The sequence below is a fragment of the Ornithorhynchus anatinus genome, chromosome 21 (assembly GCF_004115215.2).
Source record: "Ornithorhynchus anatinus isolate Pmale09 chromosome 21, mOrnAna1.pri.v4, whole genome shotgun sequence".
Taxonomy (NCBI): Eukaryota; Metazoa; Chordata; class Mammalia; order Monotremata; family Ornithorhynchidae; genus Ornithorhynchus; species Ornithorhynchus anatinus.
Genome location: NC_041748.1, coordinates 18,567,807 through 18,577,673, shown reverse-complemented (window position 1 = coordinate 18,577,673; position 9,867 = coordinate 18,567,807). Strand labels below are relative to the sequence as shown.

Here is a 9,867-nt window from a genome sequence, read left to right as displayed (position 1 = left end):
TATTAAGCACTTGGGAGAGTACAATATCAAAGACACAGTCTTTGCCCAAAATCATTTTACAGTCTAGAGGGGGAGACAGACATTAATATAAATAAGTAAAATTACAGATACAGACATAAGTGCTGTGGGGCTGGAAGTGGGGATAAAGGGAGCAAATCAGGGCAATACAGAAGGGAATGGAAGCAAAGGAAAAGAGGGCTTAGTCAGGGAAGGCCTCTCAGAGGAGATGTGCCTTCAGTAAGGCTATGAAGCAGGGAAGAGAAATTATCTGTCGGATATGAAGAGGGAGGGCATTCCAGGACAGAGGCAGGACCTGTGCGGGAGGTTGGCAGCGAGATAGACAAGATCAAGGTACAGTGAGAAAGTTAACATTAGAGGAATTAAGTGAAAATGATCCGGACAGCAGAGTGAAGTATGAATTGGAGTAGGGAGAGACAGGAGGCTGGAAGGTCAGCTAGAGGAGTCCGATACAGTGATCGAGGTGGGATAAGATACGTGGCTCAGTGGAAAGAGCATGGGCTTTGGAATCCGAGGTCATGGGTTCAAATCCCGGCTCGGCCACTTGTCAGCTGTGTGACTTTGGGTAAGTCACTTAACTTCTCGGTGCCTCAGTTACCTCATCTGTAAAATGGGGATTAAGACTGTGAGCCCCACGTGGGACAACCTGATTCCCCTGTGTCTACCCCAGCGCTTAGAACAGTGCTCGGCACATAATAAGCGCTTAACAAATACCAACATTATTATTATTATTATTATAACTGCCTGGATTAACATGTTAGCAGTTTGGATGGAGAGGAAAGAGTAGATTTTAGCGATGTGAAGCTGGAACCACAGGATTTAGTGAAGAATTGTATATGTGGGTTGAATGAGTGAGAGGAGTCAAGGATAATGCCAGGGTTACGGGCTTGTGAGACGGGAAGGATGGTGGTGCCATCTATAGTGATGGAAAAGCCGAGGGAGGACAGGGTTGGGGTGGAAAGATAAGGAGTTCTGTTTTGGACATGTTACGTTTGAGGTGGGACATCCAAGTAGAGGCATCCTGAAGGTAGGAGGAAATATGAGATTGAAGAGAGGGAGAGAGATCAGGGCTAGAGATGTAGATGTAATAATAGTAATAAGAATGGTATTTATTGATTCCCCCACTGAGGAAGCGATTGCTTTAAGGAACATACTATTACAGGCAGTGAGGCCCTGGCAAGTCCTCTAAATTTTCACAATGATTAGGGGATATAGTCTCTATCCCTTCAGCTTCCCTGAACCTTCCCTCTCTCCCTTTGTTCCCTTAGTTTGAACCTGCTCTACCCACCCCTAGCTTGGGGCACAGACTGTGTCCAACCTGATTTGCTTGTATCCACCCCAGTGCTTAGTACAGTGCCTGTCACATAGTAAACGCTTAACAAATACCACGATTGTTATTATTAGTTCATGTCCTTTTGGAGATTGACAGACTGTGGTATCCCCATAGCCTCAAGGTCCTTACCAAACTGAAGGCTGTAGAGCAATTGTATATGACTGTGGGTTTGAGACCAGGCCGGGGAGGGTGGGGGGTCTTGAGTCCCACTTTAAACTCAGAACCAGGCAACGGGAGGACAGCAAGCAAGATGTCTCCTCTGTCTTCATGTTCAGTATGCTTTTCTTCCTCCATAGGCTTCCACTGGTCTGGGCCAGAAAAGGGGGCTTCTGGAAACATGGGGTCCCCCTGCCTCTAGCCTCCTGGCTAGTGCGGTATAGAACATAGGTTTCCGTATGTTTTGGTACACAGATGCTAGGTTTTTACATTTTCTTCTCCTCTCCACTCTCTACGACCGTCACCCTCTCTGCTCTCCAAAGCTTTGTCTTACCGATGCGAGTGTTTCAATCCCAAACGTTGTGTAAAGCAGAAGAAGGAACAACAGAGCTGGCTGCTGGGGGAAGCACCCAGGGCTGCACAGCCGTAGACCGGATCTTATTGCAGCCGACCAGCTTGTAGTGTGGCCATTGCTCACAGGGGAACAGAGAAATTTGTGGATCAATGGCTCAATTAAACACCTTATTACCCCTGGAAAAAAAATGACCTTAATTTCTGATCCTGTTGACAGAAGTGTTACACAAGTAGGTGGTGCTGAATCTTGTTTGCTTGCTTGCTTAGTCAATCAGTGGCATTTACTGAGTGTTTCCTGGGTGCAGGGTACTGTACTAAGTGCTTGGAAGAGTACTTAGTGCTTAGTACAGTGCTTTGCACAGAGTAAGCACTCAATAAATACGATTAAATGAATTCAGTAGAGTTGGTAGACACATTCCGTGCCCATAAGGGGTTTAGTAATAATAGTAATAATGTTGGTATTTGTTAAGCGCTTACTATGTACAGAGCACTGTTCTAATCACTGGGGTAGATGCAGGGTATTCAGGTTGTCCCACATGAGGCTCACAGTTAATCCCCATTTTACAGATGAGTTAACTGAGGCCCAGAGAAGTGAAGTGACTTGCCCACAGTCACACAGCTGACAAGTGGTGGAGCTGGAATTCGAACCCATGACCGCTGACTCCCAAGTCTGTGCTCTTCCCACTGAGCCATGCTGCTTCTCTGTTTATGGGAGAGCAGGGGAAACAGACGTTAAAATAAATTATGGATATGTATCTAAGTACTGTGGGGCTGAGGGTGGGGTGAATGACAAGCATTTAAGAGGTACAGGTCCATGTGTTCCTGCTTCCTGTCTCTCCGCACTCCAGTCAAACAATCACTTGTATTTATTGAATTTATTGAGTGCTTACAGTGTGCAAAGCATTGTACTAATCACTTTGGAGAGTACAATATAACAATATGACACACATTCCCCGCCTACAATGAGCTTACAGTCTAGAGGGGGAGACAGATATTAATAGAAATTAATTGTGTACAGAAATTGTGTACAGATAGTTACATAAGTGCTGTGGGGCCGGGAGAGGGATGAACAAAGGGAGCACGTCAATTCTTCTCTCTCCTGCCTAGATCATTTTTTCTAAAAAAATGTTCAGTCCATGTCACCCCTCTCCTCAAGATCCTTGGTTGCCCAGCCACCTCCACATATAACCGAACTCTTATAATGATAGAATTACACATGAAGTTACCCGAGATATTTGTGGAGAATCCAAGGCTCCTAACCCTAGAGGGGGTGGGCCAATTAATCAGTCAATCAACCAATCAATCTTATTTCTTGAGTGTTTACAGCAGGCAGAGCATAATACTACCTGCTTGGGAAAGTACAATACAATAGAAAAAAAAGAATTGGTAAGACATGATCCCTGCCCACAAGGAGCTTACAGTCTCATCACTACATTCATTCAATTGTATTTACTGAATGCTTACCGTGTGCAGAGCACTGTACTAGGCACTTGGAAAGTACAATTCAAGCAATAAATAGAGACAATCCCTACCCAGCAATGGGCTCACAGACCTTCAGTTTGGTGTGATGTCGTGTTGTTGCCACACTTTTCTGATAGTTTCCCAAAAGACTGTGCTTTCTTTCTTGGTCTCACCGTCTCTGGATTCTCCACAGATACCTAAGGGGACTCACCCTGAGTAGTTAAAGAATTACTTAGGTCATATGTCCTCCAAGAGGCCTTCCCCGATTAAGCCCTCTTTTCCCCAGCTCACTCTCCCTTCTGCGTTTTCTGTGGACCTCAGTCTGTGACCTTGGGACACTTGATATTCTCCCCACCCCAACCCCACAGCACTTATTTACATATCTTTAAATTGTATATTATAAATTACTTATTTATTCATATTAATGTCTGTCTCCCCCTCTAGACTGTAAGCTCATTATGGCCAGGGAACGTGGCTGCTAACTCTGTTGTACTCTCCCAAGTGCTTAGTACAGTGCTCTGCACAGAGTCAAACCTCAATAAATACGGTTAATGGATTAATTGATTCGTTCCATCAGCTTCAACATAAAAATGATAAGACAGGATTACAGACAAGGAGAACTTGAAATGTCGTAATCACCATTTCACTCTTGCTCTCTGCCTTCTCTCCACACCCTATGCCAAATCACCATATTTATTTACTTCCTCATTTTAAATCGTATTTGTTAAGCACTTACTTTGTGTCAAGCACAGTTCTAAGCACTGGGGTAGATACAAGTTAATCAAGTGGGACACAGTCCTTTCCCACAAGTGATCCTATTATGTGGACCACCCTCTCCATTTCTCTCTCTTTCCCTCTCTTCTGTCTCCTTCTCTCTCCCCTTTCTCGCTCCTCTTTGTTATCCCTAAATCCTCTCCCAACTGCCTGTAGGCCTTTGTAAATTAGCACAGTTCCCTCACTGCTATTTTTTAAATGGATCGTGCTATTACGTAGTAATCTCCATTTTCTCTCCCTTTTTCTCTCTATCTCAATTAATTCATTAATTGTCGTATTTATCGAGCACGTACTGTGTGCAAAGTACTGAACTAAGTGCTTGGGAGAGTTTGGTATAACAAAAAACAGACACATTCCCTGCTCGCAACAAGCTTACTGTCTACAGAGTATTTGTTGAGTGCTTACTATGTGCAGGGCACTGTACTAAACACTTGGGAGAGTACGATACAATAGAGTTACTAGATACGTTCCCTGCCCGTAGGGAGCTTACAGTCTAGAGCCTAATCTATCTCTCTCTCTCTCCTCTCTCTCTCTCTCTCTCTCTCTCTCTCTCTCTTTCTTCCCAGATGATCTTCCAACCACCTGTAGACTTTTTAAAATCAGCACAGTTTCCTCATTGCTGTTTCTTAACTGGATCCTGCTCTAGCCCCTAAATGGCCTCTGAATAAAACTCAGCCAGGAAAAACCCTGTGCAACCATGAAATCTTGAGGCTGTGTTCTGGTCCCAAGCCACTCAACAGGTTCAACCAGCTTTGTGGGGAAAACAGGCAGCTGTTGAAACCGTGGGGGCCATGCAGCCTCAGTTCCAGTAAATTTCCTTGTTTGCATATCCTGGTTCAAGAACAGGAACCTCTGATTGGAAATCCATTTGGAAGATAAAGTTGCTTATTTAGTGGGTTCAATGAAAGCGGTGGAAAGCAGCCTTCCGTGGGCAGTGGAGTCAGGCTTTTCTTCCTCTTTCTCTAAGATTATTTTTTTTTGACAGAAATATCCGTGTGTGTGTTTTTCTTCCCCTTGAAACTCCTCCCAACCCCCTAGACCCTGGCCTTCTTAGCAAGAGATCAGATGGCAAAAATAGTTAGAGGTCCGGGGAAGTTAAGTCCTATTCTTCACCCCTGCCTTCCCTGCCTCTCTTCAACACACTGTGTATCTGAAGCACCTCATTACCTACTGCTAATGTGACTGTGAGCCCGTCATTGGGCAGGGATTGTCTCTATCTGTTGCCGAATTGTACATTCCAAGCACTTAGAACAGTGCTCTGCACATAGTAAGCGCTCAATAAATACTATTGAATGAATGAATGCTACCCACCTCTTCCAGGGCTGGCTTTCACAGTGCTGGGAATTTTTGATTGCCCAGGTCTACTTCATATTCAGCACGATCTGGGAGGCAAGAGACCTGGGTTCCCAAGCCAGCTCTGCCATAGCCCTGCTGTGTGACCTGCGCCAAGTCACTTCACCTGCCTGTGCCTCAGTTTTCCCACCCATAAAATGGGGAGCCTAATGCCTCTTCTCTTTATTTGGAGATTTTGGACCTTAAAAGGGGCTGACCCCCGTGGAAGCGGCTTGGTAAAATGAAAGCCCGATCCAGATTTCGGCTTGGGTAAAATCTCATTTCTAAGCGGGTTGCCCATGCTGAAGTCTGCCCGAGAAGTACAGCGGCGGAAAACTTTGGTGTATCCGTTCCAGAGGCTTGGTTCGGGCTTTTGCTCTGGGAGGACTCTGTGACATCTCCATGCAAACAGGCAGAGCTGGAGGGCAGTGGAATGTACACTGAGCTGATGCCTGCTATGGGATTTTGAGCAAGTCACTTCACTTCCCTGTGCCTCAGTTCCCTCATCTATAAAATGGGGATTAAGACCGCGAGCCCCATTTGGGACAGGGACTGTGTCCAACCTGATTTCCTTGTATCCACCCCAATGCTTAGTTCAGTGCCTGGCCCACAATAAGTGCTTAACAAATACCACTATTATTATTATTATTGGTCCTGTCAGGCCACTGCCTAGGGAAGGGGCTGGGTTAATAATTGTGGTATTTATTAAGTGCTTACTAGGTGCCAGGGACTGTACTAAGCGCTGGGATAGATACAAGCTAATTGGGTTAGACACAGTCCAGGTCTTACATGAGGCTCACAGTCTTAAACCCCATTTTACAAATAGGGTAATTGATGGCCTCCAGGATCTAGAGCCCCACACTAATAATAGTAATAATAATAATAGCATTGTTAAGTGCTTACTATGTGTCAAACACTGGTCTATGGACTGGGGGAGATATAAGTTAAATAGGTCACTCACAGTCCCTGTCCTACATGGGCCTCCCAGTCTAACTAAAGGGAAGAACTAGCAAAGAATTCCCATTTTACGGTGAGAAAACTGAAACACAGAGTCCTTAAATGATGTGCCCAAGATAATAATAATAATAATAATGTTGGTATTTGTTAAGCGCTTACTATGTGCAGAGCACTGTTCTAAGCGCTGGAGTAGATACAGAGTCATCAGGTTGTCCCACGTGAGGCTCACAGTTAATCCCCATTTTACAGATGAGGTAACTGAGGCACAGAGAAGTTAAGCAACTTGCCCACCGTCACACAGCTAACAAGTGGCAGAGTCAGGATCACAGAGCAGGCAAGCAGCAGAGTCAGGATTAGAACCCAGGGCCTGGGACACCCAGGCCTGTGCTCTTTCCAGTAGGTTACAGCTGCTTCCCACTATGATGAGGGCTCCCCTTAAAGCTTATCTCCTCACAGATCTGGAGTGTCTGTGTTTTAAATGTGCTGAACTTAACTCCTTCAGCCCTCTATATCTCTCTTTTTTTCATGATATTTTTTAAGCACTTACTATGTGTCAAACATTGTTCTAAGTACTGGGGTTTGTATACATTAATTAGGTGAGACACAGTCCCTCTCCCATGTGGAGCTCACAGCCTAAGTAGGAGGGGGGACAGGTATTGAATCCCCATTTTACAGTTGAGGAATCCGAGGCCCAGAGAAGTTAAGTGACTTACCCATGGTCACACTGCAAGCCATTGGCAGAGTCAGAATTAGAACCCAGGTCCTCTAACTCCTAGACCCATGCTCTTTCCACTAGGCCATGTTATTTCTCCAATTAAAGAGCTCCCTTCAGCTCTGCCAGAAGGTGACTTTCTCCATTTTCAAAGTCCTCTTGAAAAACTACATCTGCCAAGGGGAATTCCCCAAGTAATTTTCCCTACCTTTAATAAGTCATTTCCAATAACCTCCCTTGGCACCTATGTGCATATAATAATGATAACGATAATGATAACACTTCTGGTATTTGTTAAGTGCTTACTAAGTGCACTTAGCAGGGTAGCCTAATAGAAAGAACACGGGCCTGGGTGTCAGAAGACCTAGGCTCTAATCCCAGCTCTGTCACTTGCCTGTTGTGAGACCTTGGGCAAGCCACTTCCCTTGTCTGTGACTCCGTTTCTTCAACTGTAAAATGGAGATTCAATACCAGTTCTCCCTCCTACTTAGACTGTGAGCTCCATGTGGGATAGGAACTTTGTTCAACCTAATTATCTACTCTCGTGCTTAGTACAGTGCTTGGCACATAGTGAGCACTTAATAAATCCTATAATTATTAAGCCCTGGAGTAGATACCTGATAATCAGCTCAGACACAGTCATTGTCCCGGATGGGGCTCCTAGTCTAAAATTCACAGTGTTGAATTAACCATCCCAGTGTCACATTCATTCAGTCGTTTTTATTGAGCGCTTACTGTGTGCAGAGCACTGCACTAAAAGCTTGTGTCAGCCACTTTCCTATAGTCAGTCATTCAGATGTATTTAGTGAGCTCTTACTATGTGCAGAGCACTCTACTAAGCACTTGAGAGAGTACAATATAACACAACAATCTTAAAGTATAGATGGGGAGACAGACATTAATATAAATATATGAAATTACAGATATGTACATAAGTGTTGTGGGGCTGGGAGGGGAGATGAATAAAGGGAACAAGTCAAGGCAACAGAGAAGGGAGTGGGGGAAGAGGAGGGTTGGGGCTTAGGCAGGGAAAGCCTCTTGGAGGAGATGTGCCTTCAATAAGGCTTTAAAGTGGAATAGTAATTGTCTGTCAGATATGAGGAGGGAGGGCGTTCCAGGCCAGAGGCAGGATGTGGGCGAGGGGGATGGTGAGATAGACGAGATGGAGGTACGGTGAGAAGGTTAGCATTAGAGAAGCTTAGCAAACTGAGCCCAGATGGACTTGCATTGTGAGGAAGATTGTTCCCCGATTTTCTAATCACATTCAAACCAAAATGCCTATTGAGAACCCTCTTAGAATGCAAGATCCTTGTAGGTTTGCAACATCATTTCCTTCTGTTGTCCTTTCTCTAGCACTTATTCAGAGCTTTGCATTCAGGAGGAGTTCAACATGTATCATTACTACTATTTGGAAATTACTTCAATCTCAGTGAGGTAGTTTGAATGTTGGTAGTGTCTGAATTTTTTGCATGTTAAAAGTTAGTGACTTTGCCCTAAGTCACCAGGTCATTCTGACTCCTGGGTGGGTTCTGTGTCCACTAGGCCCCACTGTTTCTCTGCTTTGTGACCTTGGGCGAAGTCACATAGGTGTCCCCACTGAGGATTGCACCTGGAGAGTTTCCAGTCCTCTACCAGACTCGGCTTTAGGAGGGAGAGTCAAGCAGAGGCCTGTCCATTCCATTCCTAGCTTGGCCAGTGGCTAGTGAGTGGAAGGCCATCTGCAACAAGTCAAAACTCCCCTGTGCTGGGCAGCAGCAGCATGGGAGAGAGTCTGGGGGGAGACTCAAGTTGATTGTATAGAAGGAGGCAAGGGTAAACCGCTTCCATATTTTTACCAAGAAAACTCTATAGATAAGCTATCAGAATGACTGCAGATGGAGAGCAGGGCCATTCTGGGAGAGTAGCTCTGGGTCGGAGACGACTTGACAGCATAAGACAAGACAAGACACACAGATAGGCTTTGTTTTCTTTTTCTCTTACCATTTCTCTGCCCACTGCCTCCTTCCCAATCTCTTTCTTTTGCAATCCAGCATGGTCTAGTGGAAAGAGAACGTGTTTGGGGGTTAAAGGACCTGGTTTCTAATCCCCGCTCTTCCACATGCCTGCTGTGTCACTTAATTTCCCTGTGCTTTAGGATAAAGTGAGGCTAAAATACCTGTTCTCTATCTTAGACTTTGAGCCCCAGGGACTTTGTCCAACCTGATTACCTTGTAACTGCCCCAGGGTTTAGAATGAAAGTGCTTGGCACAGAGTAAGTACTTAACAGATATCCCATTTATCATCCTAAAATCTCTTCTCGTCTTGCCTTTCAGAATCCTCTTATCCGTATATAATACTTTGGCATTTTAACAAGTGGGTCATTCCCACTACAGTATCTCCATTTTATTCCATTCTCCTGTTTTAGTCCATTTATTTCTCTTTGACTGTTAAGAAAATAGGGATGGAGAAATTAAAAACTTCTAGAAAACAATTTTCTAGTTAGGGATCGTTTCTGGCATTATTTGTCCTAATAAGTACAGTTGCCTGTGGATATCTCATGGCCATCAATTCATCAGTGGTGTTTACTAAGCGCTTACTGTATACAGAGGACTGTACTAAGTGCTTGGGAGAGTAAAATACAAAGGAATCAGTAGACATGAACCCTGCCCATAACCAGTTTACAGTCTAGAGGGAGAGACAGACATTACTGTAAATAAGCAATTTATAATATATAGTATATAATTTAAATGTAAGTACATAAGTGCTGTGAGGTTGAGGGTGGGGCAAATAT

General features: G+C 44.5%; 1 non-coding gene across 1 annotated transcript; it reads left to right on the top strand.

Annotated features, from left to right (window-relative positions):
- The first annotated feature begins 8,688 nt into the window (after positions 1-8,688).
- Positions 8,689-8,826, top strand: LOC114806262. Its single transcript, XR_003754297.1, has one exon. It is a non-coding gene; the product is annotated as a small nucleolar RNA SNORA7 (small nucleolar RNA).
- The last annotated feature ends 1,041 nt before the right edge of the window (positions 8,827-9,867 follow it).